Source organism: Rutidosis leptorrhynchoides, chromosome 9 (genome assembly GCF_046630445.1).
Source record: "Rutidosis leptorrhynchoides isolate AG116_Rl617_1_P2 chromosome 9, CSIRO_AGI_Rlap_v1, whole genome shotgun sequence".
Taxonomy (NCBI): Eukaryota; Viridiplantae; Streptophyta; class Magnoliopsida; order Asterales; family Asteraceae; genus Rutidosis; species Rutidosis leptorrhynchoides.
Genome location: NC_092341.1, coordinates 164,027,730 through 164,046,401, shown reverse-complemented (window position 1 = coordinate 164,046,401; position 18,672 = coordinate 164,027,730). Strand labels below are relative to the sequence as shown.

The window sequence follows — 18,672 nt, the reverse complement described above, 5'->3', positions numbered from 1 at the left end:
ATCATACGGATTTGAGATACTGTTTTTAATACGAAATCTCGTGGTCTACATTACATTCTTGTTTACAATCAAACTATAGCTCACCAATATTCGTGTTGACATTTTAAAGCATGTATTTCTCAGGTGCTTAGACGTTGTTGCTTTCGCTGTTAGACTTGCTGTTATAGACTCGGTGTGTTAGACTTCTTCTGCATTATTTAGAGATGTCTCAAGCATGGAACTTTTATTTTGCATTCACAACTTATGTTATTTACGAGCTATGGTTTTGTGATGACCTTTGTGTCACGTACTTATGTTAATGCTCTATATTCGTAGAAGCACGTTATCTTTTGTAAAACAATTGACGTTGGTAAAAATGTTGTCTTTTCATGAATGCAAAACTTGTTTTAAAACAGCATATAGTGTTGTAACCGTGTAATGATCCTGTTGTTGATGATCCGTACACGTTGATTTTGTACGGGGTGTCACATTTCGTATCAGAGCATTGGTTATAGGGAATTAGGTTGCATTAGTGTGTCTTGACCGAGTCGAGTAGGATTCACTAATATGACTAATCTACAACTTGCTCGTTTACTTGTTTCTGCGAAACTGCTGCATGCTACTGTTAGATATTACTGCATGCTACTGCTTATTACTACTGCATGCTACTGGTTACCTGATACTACTGCATGACACTACTATCTACTACAGTTTTGTGTACTGCAATAGACTACCTAGGTCATTGTTGATGCTGTTTCTTGCTACATGTCTGCTATTCGCTGTACCGACTTGGAAAATTTATCTTTCCTTGTTCAGATGTTTTTCTGAGCCCTTTTCCCACTCGTCTAACCCTAAGAACTAGTAATGTAATCCACCTATTACTATCGTTCCACCGTTCTAGAGATCGAAACATTACTTCACTCAAGCTAGGAAGAGTACCCCTCGGATTACACACCCACTAAAGTTGATCCTCAGAGGAAGAGATATGTGAGGACTTGTCGGAGTAACCGCACCTCGCCCCACCCCCCGAGCTCACCCTAATTTGCCACATACAATGTATGAACATTATAAGGTTGTTCAGTTTCCGCAAGTTGACCCGTATCCGGTAAGCTTTCATGACCATCACTTATCTCTTTCATTCTTCACCACTACTCGACGATCTAACGACACTTCTGGACTTAGGTCCCTAACACTCTTAGGCATTGGAGAAGTTGGGAAGGCATCTCCTTTCACAAGGTCATAATGTCTTCCACTAATGCTCAGCCATACCCAAAGACTTGGGAGGCGCCTCAAGACGTATCTTATTACTACTTGCTACACGTACAACTCGACATGAGACCCAGATTGAATTTCTAGAAAGGAACCTAATGATATTACCTGAACCCGAACATTTTGAAAAAAAATTCGGGACATTTAGGCATTGATGCATGATCTATGGAACCTATGCACCCACACCGAGAAGCTGTGAGATTAATTATGTAGATTTTATTTTGAGATAGCATAGATAAAGTACGATTAGATGAAATTGAGTAGAACTTGAAGTGATCATGTTACATTGACCATATGGAGTGATATTGGAATGAACTTACGATTTAGTACAATATAATGACACCCGGCCAGCGTGATTATATTGAAGTAAATCATGCAGAAGTTCCATTGTTACTACATAAGGAATATGAAGTGATTCAAAGAAAATTTTGGTATGAACCACTTGAGTATACGCATTATGGCCTGTTAGAGGTAGGGAAAGAATAACCACGTAGCTCAGATACTGTACAAGAAGGGCCTTGATTGCAGAATTGATAACCCGAAAATCTGTTATAGATATAGACACCCTGGACACTTAAGGAAAAAGTTCTCAAATAGGAAAAACTTTGGACTTTCTTGTGGTAGAGCAATCGTTATCTCAGCTATGGAGACTCGCATGGATCCTGATTTTAGTTTGGGTACATTTTGTCACAACGTTTTATTGTCTTGAAGTTGTTTAATACTAGAGCGATAGAAACCTTATATCTAAGAACCTTAGTGTTATGACTAATAAGCCATTAACAACCATGAGAGTTAAGTATTCTATAGGACAAGCTAATGGTAAGTTGGAAGAGATAGAGGAATAATTTAAGGTAATACCTTAAAATTAACAGGTGGATCATTTGGAGACGACCTCATGTCAACAAACTTGGAAGTTTTAAAGTAGTAGTTGGAAAGGATTAGTTACCTACGCACAAGCAGTTGTTATTTGAGAAGATTGATAGAATTTTTCACGGTAGTATAATAAGATTTGGTTGTAATGAACCTTAAGATTAACCTAACACCCATCAATTTGGGAAGCTTAATGTAATAGTTGGAATGGACTGGCTTTCAAGGATGAAAGCGAAAGTTATTTATAGTGAGAAGATTATTCGTATACCTCGCGAGAATGGTGAGCCATTAATAGTTTACGGGGAGAGAAGTAGCCCGAAGCTGAACCTTATTAGTTGCATGAAGGCACAAAAGGTCATGATAAAAGGGCATTTTGCTATTTTGGCACATGTGAAGAAATTGGAGACTGAGGAGAATATTGCTCAAGAACGCTCGAACATTCTATTCTCTTGATTCGAGGTCAAAGAGACCGGACTCCGATATTTTTCTGGAAGAATTTGGGTACCTAGTTATGAGGATTTACGAGGCCTTATTCTAGACGAGACCCATAAGTCACGGTATTCGATTCATCCCGGAGGTGGTAAGATGTACCAATCTCAAGGAACAATATTGGTGGCCGAACCTTAAAAAGGACATTCCTACTTATGTTGGGAAGTGTCTGACTTGTTCTAAGGTCAAAGCCGAACACCAAAAGCCAAAAACGGTAGGCAGTTATGACACAATCTAGGTTACTATTGACCGTCTCATGAAAACTGCTCACTTTCTAACCATGAAAGAAACCGATACAATGGACAAACTTGCATAACGATACATGAAGGAAATTGTATCCCGTCACTTCAGCGATTCAAATTCTATATTAAAGACTACCCAAGAATCTTATTTGATACTCATTCTTACGCGACTCTAAATCCTAACTTATCCCGAGAGATTTCTTATTTGATGATAATCACACCATCATCCTTCTTACTTCGATATTAGTCATACCAGTTCAAAAATTTTCCAAAATCAACGGGTGGTTAATTCTCATCCTCATACTCTCCCATTCATATCTCACTTATAAGCAACAGCTTCACACTTAAGCATTTTTGGTTGAAGGACTTATGCCCTACTAATAGTCATGAACCACATTTAAAATCAATAGTTTTCATTACCTCGTAACATTGTTGCTCAAATATCACCAGAAGTTTTCAAAAATATTTTACTCGATCCTCCTCAATCTTTTTCCAACTAACCTCTGATATATGAAAATTTTGTTTGCCAAAATTTTTCACACACCATTTTACTGTGCGAACCTCTCAAAGTTTTATAAAAATAAATTTATTTCATTGCCATTCATACAAATTTTAGAAATCGTATATGTTATATATAATAAAGTAAATAATTACTTATTTTTGACTAGTACATGTGAAATTTTACTTTCACTTTTACAAATCAATTCTTTTATTCAAAAGATACTTTACTTAGAATAGTACATGTTTACTAAGAACTTCGTTTCTTTTCTTACATTGTCACCTTAAACGATTTTTATAAAATTTTCGTTGCTTGTTATATAAAATTTTTCATGTTATTCGTATCCAAGTCATCGTGAAGCCTTTATAACCGTCGAAATCGATAGATTCATGTGTGTGTGTGTGTGATAAAGGCACTTACTGTCACGTCATGCAGAGCCTTCGGGCATCCACTAACACTTAAACCATTCAAAATTATTGCATTACCCTAGGGATCTTATTTGCCACACCTGTTGGAACGATGCTCTTTCTTACATAACTCTAAGTCCTGACTTATTCCAAGAGACTCTCATTTATTGATATTAACACCATCAGTATTCTGACTTTAATATTAGTGATAACCTGTTTGGCATTTTGCAAAGTCAAGAAGCGATTAACTTCTCGTCCTCATGCTCTATCCTTCATACCCAACTTTTTAGCAACGGCTTCGCACGTGAACATTTTTGGCCCAAAGACTTATGTCCTGATAATTATCAAAACTACATTTAATTCATTAGTTTTCATTACCTAGTAACATATCACCCGATGATTCAAAGATTTTTCACTCGATCTTTTTCAACTCGTAACCTCTGAAATACGAAAAACTATGTTTATCAAAATTTTTACATGTTGTTTATTTGTGCGGTCCTCACGAGATTTATGGACAAATGAAAGTAATAAAAATTTTTCTTTCACTTATGCGATTTATAAAATCATATATGTATGTATATAATTAAGTTAATAAATTTACCTTTACTTATATTGGCTACTACATACTAAGTTATACCTTCAAATTATTTAAAAATCGCTCCTTTATTGAGTTGTTTAACTTAAGTCAAATAGTTTTGTGCAAAATGGTACACGTTGTACATACTTCTAAATTTACTAAGAACTTTGTTCCATTTATGTGATCACATCAAATGTTTAAAAGTTTTTCAAAACCTCCTTGGTTGATTTTATTAATGGTTTTCGTATTAGTCTACACCATGTATGGATCACACTTCTTCTCGTCCCCCGTTTAGGGATGAAGCTTACCATAACGATCTATGTTAAAAACTCTTGAGCCACTTTGGATGGCAGTTTTATAAAATTTGTTAGGAAGTATTTGTGCTCATAAAATGTTCCTTTTAAGGTTAGACATGGCAAAAACGCGGGCCGATAAATCAGTTTTCTGAGGTACACTCAGTGGTTACCCTATTGTAGGAAAGGCACTAGGTGGGTTTCTACTCTCAATATTTCATGTCTAATTATCTAGTATGATCCAGTATGTTGAGGTACAAGAAATCATTTTTGAGATTCTTTTCACTTGAACTAAACCATTCTTTATGACCAAGGGTTCACGTATCTTCTCATCCGCGCATCCCCTTAAGTATAAGGATAAATTCAGATCAACTCACTCGTTGTACGAAGAGTTCACTCTCGTTCAAAGATCACACCTTTTGTGCGATTTTCTTTCGGAAATGTAATGTAAAATACTTTTAAAATCTATGAATCTTGTTATCTTCTTGGAAGGGACTGCTTAAAAATCTATGACACTGGGGTGGTTACTCTATATACTTCTTCCTTCGTTGGTTGCAACTATATGTTGTTCTAGTCGATGTTAACCCTTACTTCAGCATGTAACCGAAGGCTAATAGTTAAATTATGGAACTGTGCTTTCATTTCATCCAAGGATAAGTTCACATACAGTATGTTAAACTGGGTGATATCCTTCATTGTTCGTTCAGACTGTCCTGGAGACACTATAAATAATTATGGCTTGCATTGCATGTAAGTCTGATTAGTCACTCTCAGCTAAAATTTTAATTCATTTATTCGAATCAAACATTTCTTAAATATCGGGTTCTTTATGCCTATGGTCTCCTTCCGAAATTAAGGGGGTTAGTAAAATTCATGGCTAAACTATCCAGACATTAAATCGCATGGTTGTGATCACCATGTTTTCCATTCTACCGGTCAGCTTTGTATTGCGACATAAGCGCTCAATGTTTTAGATAAGTTGGTAACATTCATGATGCATTTCATGTATCCAGCTTACTGAAGATGCCTGTAAGGCTAAAAACATCATCTTTCCTTTTGTGAGTATATATTCAGATGCCATATTCATTTTAACAAGAAACGAAATCAATTTGTTGATCTTAAGGTCAAGAGACTTAATTAATGGCATATACCTATTCTTACTTTTATACGCTCAAGTACCTTTTAAGGTAAATAGCTCATTTCTGAGCCCACGAGTCTCTCAGAACTTTGATATGCTCTTTCTTCTTCAAATTCGGTACCGTTGTTGGTCACTCCTGAAACTTTTGGGACCAAATTTTCTTTAACGGGTGGGTAATGTAACGACCCGACTTTTTCGACTTATATTTTTGTGCTCTATACTTTCACGAATCTGCGTATATGTGCGTACTGAGCTAGTTTATGTTATGGGATCTTTATTCATGATTAATTACTTTCGTTAGTATCTTACAACGTGTTGTTAAGTGCGTAATCACTTAACTTGATCCTCGAATGCTTTTACGACCGTTAGTGTCACTCGTCGTTTGAAACGAGCTATGTACTTTGTACACGTTAAACTTTTGTCATAATTGGAATATTATGACTACGTAATACTAATTGTTATTTATTAATAACAATTACTTGGCTTGATGGTTTCTTAATTATGCTTTGTGTTTTACTAATGCACACTAGTTAGTCTTATTGGAATTTTCTACCTTAATGGACTTAAGCCCACTCTACTCTAGTTAGTCTTATTGGAATTTTACTAATGCACACTAGTTAGTCTTATTGGAATTTTCTACCTTAATGGACTTAAGCCCACCCTACTCTAGTTAATGGACCATTGAATTAGTCTAATTTAGTTGGAATAATGACCCATTAAAATGTAAGACAAAACCAATTAAGATGAGCCAACATACTAGCATTTTTGTTAACCATTACTACACATGTTGCATGGGATCCCAACAACAAGCACCACCTTTAGACCACCACCATGCAAAAAGCAAAAAGTTGTCCCCCTTATCGTCCCCCCTTGGCCTACGGTTTTGGAGACACAAAGCACCACCTCCACCACTATAAATACAAGCTTTATTCTTTCATTTCACACTTGATCTCATTCTCATTTTACATACATTTGCTCTCTAATTTTCTCTCTAGTCTTTCTCACACAAAAATGGTAAGTTCTTAAAATTTTCTTCTTCTTCTTCTTCTTCTTATCTTCTTAATCATGACATCATCGTCATCATGAGATCAAGCTTTTTAGATTTTTTGATCTTGTTATATCTTGTAGATTTAAACTTTGATTTGAATCCTTCAAGAACATGAAAGATTCAAGCTTTCTAGCTTTGAATCTTCATTACTTTGTTGGATCTAAGTTTTGAAGCTTAAGATCACTTTATTTTGTAAAAAGATCAAAACTTGTGTTTATGATCTTCATGTAACTTGTAGATCTAGCTTTTTGCTTTAAGGATCTTTAAGAACATTAAAGATCCAAGCTTTCTAGCTTAGGGTTTCATTATTTTGTTTAGATCTAAGCTTTTTAAGTTTATGATGTCATTACTTTTACTAGATCATAACTTTCTAGCTTATGGTTTCATTAATCTTGTAAAGATCCAAGCTTTATAGCTTAGGGTTTCTTAACACTTGAGATCTAAGTTATTATTGTAGATCTCACTTACTTGAAACCTTTTTATGATTTTTATGGTGATAAAAATCAATTTTTCATCATCTCATATGATGAAGATGCATAAACATGTATCAAAAGGACAAAGGTTGAAGCTTTATTGTGATTATACAATAAAGAGACAACCTTGATGTTCAAAACTTGTAGAAAGTTAGCTTTTACTTTTAGTTGTGTGTTGATGGTTAAAACTTGATTATAATGATGCTAAAACATCAAAGAGCTATACACTTGAGGCTTATGCGCATCAAGGATGAGAACCGTGATAAGCATCAAGCACCAAGAAACCCACCGGAGCACTTGCTTCTGTTTTTCGGGTTCTGATCAGACTCCTGGGACTTCTGGAAAGTTAATTTTCAGATAGTTCGGTTTGAGTAGATGACTTTTCGTTTAAGACTCACCTAAATACGATATACGATTTCGGATTTATAGCCTTTCAAAAATTACTACGCCTTCGTAACGACGTGCTGAAATTTCTGACCTACTCGCGCTTGAACCGCCGCCACGGTCAAACGATATCGAGTTAGGATCTGAAAATTTTAAAACAGTAAGAGGACTCACAAATGGAGCCTTGGCCACTGGTCGTGCGTCATTTCAGTTTGTATAGAGGTCGTAGCAGCTGTCCGAAGTCAGCCTTTGTTTCGATCTCTATTCTTGTTGAAAACTTACTTTATTCTTTTACAAATGATGATGATGATGATGATACTTAAGACTTAATTTATTCACTTTTAAACTTTTGGAAAAAATTTACTAACTTAGCAACCATTGACCTAGGTTGAGGACCTTTTCGATCGACCAACTTACTTGTTTGGACCGACTTACTACTTGCTTACGTTTTCGTATCTATTTTACCGCACATTCACTGTGAGTTATAGCTCCCTTTCTACTTTACTATTTTTTTGGGACTGAGAATACATGCGCTTTTTATGTTTTACATACTAGACACGAGTACTTTAACTTTATATATGTGTGGGTGATATAACAGCAAAAATTTTCCCCTTAGCTCGGTAACCTTTAACTATTGGTTTATGAAATGGTAGACGCGAATCTTAGATATGGATCCATAGGGTTTGACATCCCCACTTGGGCTAGTCGCGCTATCATTTAACGGGTGTTTAACACTTCGTAAACATACGCACTCGCCAAGTGTACTTTTAGGGGGTGATATAATACTTGTTAAGTTAGTTACTGGGTACCCACGGATAAGCATATACTTTATCATACGGATTTGAGATACTGTTTTGAATATGAAATCTCGTAGTCTACATTACATTGTTGTTTACAATCAAACTATAGCTCACCAACATTCGTGTTGACATTTTAAAGCATGTATTTCTCAGGTGCTTAGACGTTGTTGCTTTCGCTGTTAGACTTGCTGTTATAGACTCGCTGTGTTAGACTTCTGCTGCATTATTTAGAGATGTCTCAAGCATGGAACTTTTATTTTGCATTCACAACTTATGTTATTTACGAACTATGGTTTTGTGATGACCTTTGTGTCACGTACTTATGTTAATGATCTCTATTCGTAGAAGCACGTTATCTTTTGTAAAACAGTTGACGTTGGTAAAAACGTTGTCTTTTCATGAATGCAAAACTTGTTTTAAAACAGCATATAGTGTTGTAACCGTGTAATGATCCTGTTGTTGATGATCCGTACACGTTGATTTTGTACGGGGCGTGACAATTATATCTTATCATTTAATTACTTTTGGTTAACTTTACTAGTGAACTTCCTATAGTCATGATTCTAAACATATCTCATATCATGCCTTTGTTATGCACCTTTATTGTAACGACCCGAATTTTTTGACTTATAATTATATTTATTACTTTTACGAAACTGCGTATTTGTGCGTACTGAGTTAGATTATATTCAGGGATCATTAATTATGTTAATTACTTTCATTAATAGCTACAACGTGCTTTTAAGTGCTTAATCACTTAACATGATCCTTGATTGCATTTATGACCGTTAGTGTCACTTATTGTTTAAAACGAGCTACGTACTTGGTGCACGTTAAACTTTTGTCATAATTGAAATATTATGACTACGTAAACTTAATTGTTATTTTCTAATGACAATTACTTGGCTTGATGGTTCCTTAATTATGCTTAGTGTTTACTAATGCCTACTAGTTAGTTTTAATGGACATAACACCTTAATGGACCTAGCTTATTAAAGGCCCAACCTACTTAACTTAATGGACTCACCTAATGGACTAGCTAGCCCATTACTACATGAGACAAAACCCATTAGAATGTAAGACAAAACCCATTACTAATACTTACACATTTTAACATTATGTCCCATGCCACCCAACATTAGCCTACACCACCATGTACTACCATCCATGCCAAGCAAATGGTCCCCCCACCCCACCTCTCCTAACTGTCGGCCTAAATGGCACCAACCATCATCACCATTCCTTTTAAACACTCACATTTTCATTTCAAAAACACACACTCTTTTTCTCTCAAGTTCTCTCTAACTTTTCTCTCTAAATTACTTGAAGAACTTAAAGGTTTAAACTCTATTTCTTTCCTTTTTTTGCTTCTAAAACCGTAAATCATCATCATCTTTATTATTCTTGGATTTTGGTTTTTGTAACTCAAATCCTTATGTTATCTTGCAATCTTTAATTACTTGTATGATAAAGAAGCAAGAACAAGGATCAATGCTTTGTAGCTTTTGGTTCTACATGAAACTTGTAATGATCTAAGGTTAAATTACCTTAAGATCCTTTTATGTTCAAGTATTGGAACTTTAAAGTTCATTTTATGAAGATTCAAGCTTGGAACTTGATATCTCTTTATGTAAAGAATCCAAGCTTGAACTTGTTTATCTTTAACTCTAAATTTATCATTTATGCTTATGAAATTCGATTTATATATGTTCTTGGTCAAAGATTTACTTGTTAACTTTAATCTCATGAATCTTGTAACCGAAGTCTAACTTTGAATGTTCAAGAACAAGAAAGTTTAAGCTTCCTAGTTTATAACTTTCACTCATCTAAAGTTGATATAAGTTATGTAACTTATGGTCATCTAGCTTGTTAAAACAAGAATTCATTAACTTGTGTTCACTTTACTTTAAAAGATCTAAGTTTTGTAACTTATGGTTGTGTAAAAGTTGAAAGTCTAAGTATTATGACTTAGGGTTTCACCAAGAACATGTGATCTAGACTTTCTAGTCTAAGGTCTTTAATACTTAGCTAAGATCTAAGTTCTATAACTTAAGGTCTTGCTTATTTAGTTTGATTCAAAGTTTATAGCTTAATAGAACTTGTACTTGTGTTGAAACTAAGAAATTGATGTAACTTTGGTTCATCACCTTTCTCAAACTCTCACATGAGTTGTGTTTTATTTCTTAGTCTTAACTTTGTGTGTTGATAGTTAAACCTTGGTTAAAGTGATGCTAAAACATCAAGAGTTGTACACTTGAGGCTTATACGCATCAAGGATGAGAACTGTGATGAGCATCAAACACCAAGAAACCCACCGGAGCACTTGCTTTCTGTTTTTCAAGGTCTGATCAAGCTCCTGGGCTTCTGGAAAAGTTTATTTCCAGATATTTCGGTTCGAGTATATGACTTTTTGTTTAAGACTCGCCTAAATCCGATATACGGTTTAGGATTTATAGCCTTCCGAAAGTCACTACGCCTTTGTAACGTTGTGCTGAAATTTCTGACCTACTCGCACTTAATCCATCGCCACGGTCAAACGAAGACGAGTTAGGTTCTAAAAATTGGTCATCAGTTAGAGGACTCACATACGGAGCATTGGCCACTGTTCTCATGTCATTTCAGTTTGTATAGAGGTTGTAGCAGCTGAACGAAGTCGGCCTTTGTTTTGATCTCTATTCTTGATTGAAAATTTACTTACTTTTTACGTATGATGTTGATGATGATGACACTTAAGATTTAACTTACGTACTTTTAAACCCTTTGGGACGATTTACTGACTTAGTAACTTTTGACTTAGGTTGAGGACCTTTCGGACCGACTTACTTGCTTACTTATCTCGTATCGACTTTTACCACACTTTCACTGTGAGTTATAGCTCCCTTTTTACTTCAACTATTTTTGGGACTGAGAATACATGCGCTTTTATGTTTTTAATTACTAGGCATGAGTACTTAAACTTTATATATGTGTGGGTGATATAACGGCATAAACTTTCCCCTTAGCTCGGTAACGTTTAATCATTTGTTTTTGAACCGGTGAACGCGAATCTTAGATATGGATCCATAGGGTTTGATATCCCCACTCGGGCTAGTCGCGCTAGCATTTAATGGGTGTTTAATACTTCATCAACTTACGCACTCGCCAAGTGTACTTTTAGGGGGTCATATTTACGTTAAGTTAGTTACCAAGTGCCCACGGTTAAGCATATACTTTTCATACTGTTTTGAATACGAAATCCCGTGGCCTACATTACATTATTGTTACAATCAAACTCTAGCTCACCAACATTCATGTTGACTTTTTAAGCATGTTATTTCTCAGGTGCTTAGACGTTTGTTGCTTCCGCTGTATTAGACTCTCGGTGTTAGACTTACGCTGCATTGCTTAGAGATGTCTCAATTACGAAACTTTTACTTTGCATTCATAACTTATGCTATATTTGAATAGTGGCTTTGTAATGACCTTCGTGTCACGTACTTATATTAATGCTTTCTATTCGTAAAAGCACGCTATCTTTTGCAAAACGTTATCGTTCTTGGAATGCAAACTTGTTTTAAAACAGCATATAGTGTTGTAACCTTGTAATAGACTTGTTGTTGATGATCCATACACGTTAATTTTGTACGGGGTATCACATTTGGTATCAGAGCATTGGTTTTAGGAAATTAGGTTGCATTAGTGAGTCTTGACCAAGCCGAGTAGGATTAGCTAATAGGACGAATCTACAACTTGCTTGTTTACTTGTTTCTGCGGAACTTGTTGCATGTTTCTGCGGAACTTGCTGCATGCTACTGCTTACTTTTACTGCTATATATGCCGTATGCTATAACTTGTTTTCACTACTACATGTTACTATCTGCTTTTGATTGCATGTTACTTCGGTATGATATTGTTATTATTGCCATGCTATGTACTGCTGTAGACGATCTAGGTTGCTGTAGTTATTTTGCCTGATTACGTGCTTGCTATATGTCTTACTGACATGGAAAAGGTTATTTTTCATTGTCAAGATGTCGGACATATCGCCTATTATCATTGATTTGGAGAGTGACTCAGATTCATCTGCTACCTCGCCTACTATTGTTGCTAACTCACAGATCCCGTCACCGTTACCCTCCGACGACTCTGGCGATTCGTTCTCTGGGGACAGTAGCCACGCACCTGACCTGATGGTCATCTCAGACGGAGACGAGGATCCAGAGGAGATTCCAGCTCCACCCAGCCCTAGACTCCCAGGACCACAACACCAACCCGGTGGTACTGTGATCCCTGGGGGAAACGGGGATGGTCCTTTCCATAATGAGCTTGGACATTGGGTCAGACGCACCATTGACGGACGAGTCGTGCCAATTCCACCTGGCAGATACTGACTTATGACCACCGGCCAGGCACATCCACCCGAAGACGACGTACCTGCACTACCTTCGGATGATTCAGACAGTTCGTCATCAGATGAGACTATCGAGGAGGACCCCGAGGAGGATTCTGAGGAGGAGCCCGTGCAGCCACCCTCTACCCCGCCGAAGAAGCAATACCGCGTCAAAGGTACTGTTATTCCAGGGGTTAATGGAGGTAAGCAGTTCATGAATGCACGTAGATTGTTGGTTAGGGTCACCTCCCGCAAGCGGGTTGTGCCGTATCCTGCTAATCCATTCGTGCGTAAGGTCGGCCGTTATGCGCCATCTACATCTGGTGCTGCACCATCTGCACCACCGGCGCCACCTGCACCATCTGCACCACCTGCACCTCCTGCCCCACTAGCATCTCCCACCATCGAGGAGCTGACAAGGGAAGTGCATACCCTCCGTGCTCGGGTGACTGAGCTCGAGGACCAGATGTCCCACATAATGGACATCATTTACCCACCATCACCATAGGGCTATTGTATTAGATTTCGTTATGTAATCTCGTTAGTAGTTTCATGTTTTATTCAAGTATTGTACGAACCTTATGAAGATGTATGCAACTTTCTTATTAATGAATGGAATTTATTGTTGTTTAATTATTATACGATGTTCTATTTAAGTTATTACATGATGTTTTTTGTGCTATCTGCAACTAGTCGTCATTCTTAGTTAACGTGTAATGTGTTGTTTCCATATTGATTACCCTATACTATAATATTATGAATTCTTGAATAATGGATTTTGACTTAAGTCGAAATTTTGCTTGGAAGATCAATGACAAACGGAAGACTTCCAAGGGAAACGCCCACAGCAGCATAGATTGAGGAGATGATAGCTGCTCAAGTAGCCACAGCTATGGCAGATGTCAACCCCCAAGCTCCACCGGCTAACCAGAACATTCATAACGGGTGCACTTATAAGGAATTCCAGAGCTGCAAGCCCCACAATTTCAGTGGTACTGAAGGCCAGTTGGGCAGATGAGATGGGTTGAGAAGTTTGAATCTGTATTCCGTGTGAGTAACTGCTTCGAAGTGAACAAAACTAACTACGCCTCCTGCACGCTGTCGGATGGCGCTTTAACCTGGTGGAACACACTCACTCAGGCTAAGGGAATTGACGAGGCATATGCTACACCATGGGAGGAGTTTAAGAGTGCTATTGATAATGCTCCAAATGAACATATATTTAGTATCAATATCCTTCCAATATGTAAAGTTTTTAGTTGCAATTGTTCTATTTCCAAGTGATATTCGTTTAAATAAATAAGTGTGAAGACTGAAGACACAAATGAAGATTTGAAGACGCAAATGATCAAAAAGCTCAAATGTACAAGATACAATCTAAGTGGTTCCATTTATTGATAAGAAACGTCTAAAAATTACAAGAGTACAAGTCGCGGAATGCAAAGTACAAGATATCTACGCGTACGAAAGGACGTTCAAAAATTCGAAACGGAGACATAAACCGAGCATCAACGCGCAAGTCTACGGACCCAAAATTACAAGTCAACTATGCACAAGAATATAATATAATATAATATATATATAATTTATAATATAAATATAATATAATAATAAATAATAATATAATAATAATACTCTTAGTAATTGTGTACGTAAAATATAAGTGAACGGATGGAATCAAATTGAAATATGAGAACATGCCAGCTCAACACACAATCATTCAATGAACCAAAAAATCAACAATCAAATAGTACCATTATTTGTACTATAAATAGAGGTACTGATCGACACCAATTCACACACCTTCATAATATATTTCTCTCTTCCTCTGTAATATATATTTATATTTATATTTATAATATTAAGTTTAATTTAAGTTAATAATAATTGAATTATTGTAAGAAATGTTTTACGGGTTTTAAATTCGAAACTCGGTCCGTGTAATGCTACGCGATTAATAATCACTGTAAGCTATGTTCTTCCTTTTTAAATTAATGTCTCGTAACTAAGTTATTATTATGCTTATTTGAGCCGAAGTAATCGTGATGTTGGACTAAATATTAAGATGGGGTTATTGGATTTTGTACCATAATTAGGGTTTGGACAAAAGACCGACACTTGTAGACATTGGACTATGACTATTAATAGATGGGGGGTATTGTCTAATTGAGCGACAACTCATTAGAATCTGTCGAACCTATCTTCAAATTAATTAACTTAATAATTATTTAATGATTATGAATGTCCTATTTAGTGACATTTATACGACATCCTTTTACAATCATTTAATTAATTATTCGGGTTGAGTAATTGATTATTCAAACTGGCCAAGTGGATAAATTAATATTCATATCTCGTTAAAACACGGGTGGATTACATACAAGGGTAATTGGTGTAATTGTTAACAAAGTATTAAACCTTGGATTACACGCAGTCGATAACCTGGTGTAATTATTAACAAAGTATTAAAACCTTGTTACAGTTTAAATCCCTAATTAGTTGGAATATTTGACTTCGGGAATAAGGTTAATTTGACGAGCATTTTATAATTATGACCGATGGACTATTATGGACAAAAACCAGATAGGTTTCAAATAAATTCAGGACAAAGGACAATTAACCCAAAATAATGAATTAAAATCAAAACGTCAAACATCATGATTACGGAAGTTTAAATAAGCATAATTCTTTTATTTCATATTCTATCGCAATTTTAATTACTGTTATTTTATTTATAGTCATTTATTTATCGTTATTTATTTTACGCACTTTAATTATTGTCATTTATCCTTACGCTTAAAAATATATAATCGACAAACCAGTCGTTAAACGCTAAAATCCCCCTTTTATATATTATTATATATAATTATATATATTTTGTACAAATATGTTAGTTAAAAATATAGTAGGTAATCACCAGCTCCATGGGGAATGAACCAGACTTACTAAAAGCAAAACTACTCTACGATTAAGTACACTGCCTATAGGTGTTGTAGCAAGGTTTAGGTATATCCCATCTATATAAATAAATAAAACTTGTATCATATTTCGCCGTATTTCATATTAAAAATAATACTATTTCGTACTACACCTCGCACACATCAAGTTTTTGGCGCCGCTGCCGGGGACTCGGTGAAAAACGCTATATTTCACTATAATTATAATTTTTGTAAAAATATATAATTTCTTATTTTGTAAAAAAAATATTGCTTTTGTAATAAGTGTTAAAAACTTTCAAAATAAGAATATATATATATATATATATATATATATATATATATATATATATATATATATATATATATATATATATATATATATATATATATATATATATATATATATATATATATATATATATATATATATATATATATATGTATTTAAGAATTTATCTGTAAAAAGTATTTTTATTTTTAGTTTTTAAAAATATAAGTTATTTTTATTTTATATATATTTTTCTATCATATATTTTTTAAAAAAAACCGAACCATTTTGAACCTGCAACTTATTCTGAATCTGCATCTTATCTCGATTGCGAAACTAGGAGACAGAAAAACACAGTGATTGCGGAGCCGGTCTGACTGGTCAACCACAACAATTAATGCGGTTTTAGGGTTAGATTAAATAATAATTATTATTATTAGGGTTTAATTTAAATATTAATTATTAGTTTTTAGTTTTAATATATATTATGTAATATTAAGTTTTAATATTATTATTAATTATATAGATTAATACTTTTATAAAAAATAATAATACAAAAATAATTTTTTTTAAATTTATCATTTTTTTGTTTCTCTTTATAAATTGTATATTTTTATCACTTACTTCATAATTTGTATATTTGTCGTTCGTAATATATAGTGTTAAGCTTTGTATTTTGCCGTAGTATTTCTAGATTTTTAGGTTTTGCCGTAAAATCCCTTAAAAGCTTTTCTTTAGATTAAGATTTAGGCGCCTTAGAAATTTACGACATCGCTTATCGCTTTAGTTTTTAATAGATTTTAGTGCCTAATTAAGTTATTGTCGTTTTGGAAATAGAATTCCTTTTAAATTTTAATACCTTTAGGTGCAACTTTTTAGATTTAATTTTTAGACTTTTAAGTTTCGACGCTTTTCTTTCTTATTTTTATTTTTCGACGGTTTTCGACGCGCTTTTTCTTTTTCATTTCTACGCTCTAGTTTTTAGGACATATATTTTTATATTAAATTTCGACGAAAAAATTATTTTAAGCGATTAAATTGATAGACATCCAAAATTTTCTGCTTCGTAGAAATAGTTGGATGTGTTAGTGGCTGAGTTGTGGATTTTCCGACTTAAAGGATCCTGGCTCCCTGCTGCATCTTTTGGCTATTCGAAACGTGGGCAAAAGTAGAAAAGTCTATTAATTTGATAACTTATATAATTTCTAATAGAATATTCAGTGAATGCACCGACTAAAACATTCACTACCTTTCATACATTCACCACCTGTAACACGATCAAGACATCTAGCCAATATTGTCGCCGTTGATTTTTCTTTAGAATCATCATCAAGTCGAACAAGTACTCCAATTCAAATTTTCGATAATCCATTTTTTGAACCCGACTTCACTATCGAGAACCAGGAGGATATTCAAGGACAATTCCAAGATCCAGAAGCACTAACCATTCCTCCTGAACCACACACCGTTAAATCAGAATCTTCTAGTGATTCGGATTCAACAAATTTAAATATGGAAGTAACAGAACCTCTAAGTACGGAAGATCGAATGAGAGCTACACGCACTGGCCAAGGACATACCATTACGCGACCAGTCATTAATGCGCCAGATTATGAAATCAAAGGACAAATCCTACACATGGTAACTAATCAATGCCAATTTAGTGGTACGCCAAAAGAAGATCCAAACGAACATCTTCGAACCTTTAATAGGATCTGTACTCTATTTAAAATCAGAGAAATTGAGGATGAACAGATCTATCTCATGTTGTTTTCCCTAGACATTAAAGGGAGAAGCCAAAGATTGGTTAGAATCGTTATCCGAAGGAGCGATTGACACATGGGATGTCTTAGTTGAAAATTTTCTTAAAAAATTCTTTCCGGCATCTAAAGCCGTGAGACTTCAAGGAGAAATTGTTACGTTCGCGCAAAAGCCAAATGAAACATTATATGAGGCGTGGACAAGATTCGGAAAGTTGTTGAGAGGATGTCCTCAGCATGGTTTAGACACTTATCAAATAGTACAAATATTCTACCAAGGATGCGACGTTGCTACACAAAAAGACATCGACACAGCAGCTGGTGGTTCCATTATGAAGAAAACCGCAACCGAAGCTCACAAAATTTTTGATAACACAGCCTCCCACTCACATGAGTGGCACCAGGAAAAAGATATTTTTCGTTCATCTAAAGCGGCTAGAGCCGATTCTAGCCATGACTTTGATTCCGTTTCTGCAAAAATAGATGCTTTCGAGAGACGAATGGAAAAGATGAATAAAGATATTCACGCAATACGAATCAGTTGTGAGCAATGCAGAGGACCACACTTAACGAAAGATTGTCACATTGAGCAAACGATGGAACAACGTGAGAATGTTTCCTACATGAACCAAAGGCCGAGATATAATTATCAAAATAATTATCAACCGCCAAGGCCAAACTTCAATCGAAATCAAAACATTCTTTACAATTCAAATGGACCCAACAATAACTCATATAACCAACAAGGTCCGAATAACCAACCAACTCAAAACAACACTTTCAATCAACAAAGACCTGGCTTATATAAACCACCACAATAAACCGAAGAGAAAAAGCTAAATCTGGAAGAAATGATGGCAAAGCTAAT

The 18,672-nt window shown here is 35.1% G+C and overlaps 1 non-coding gene across 1 annotated transcript; it reads right to left on the bottom strand.

The window, feature by feature from the left end:
* Nucleotides 1-17,941: 17,941 nt before the first annotated feature.
* On the bottom strand, nucleotides 17,942-18,048 carry LOC139869581 (small nucleolar RNA R71). The gene has a single exon (XR_011766185.1). It is a non-coding gene; the product is annotated as a small nucleolar RNA R71 (small nucleolar RNA).
* Between the last annotated feature and the right edge of the window lie 624 nt (nucleotides 18,049-18,672).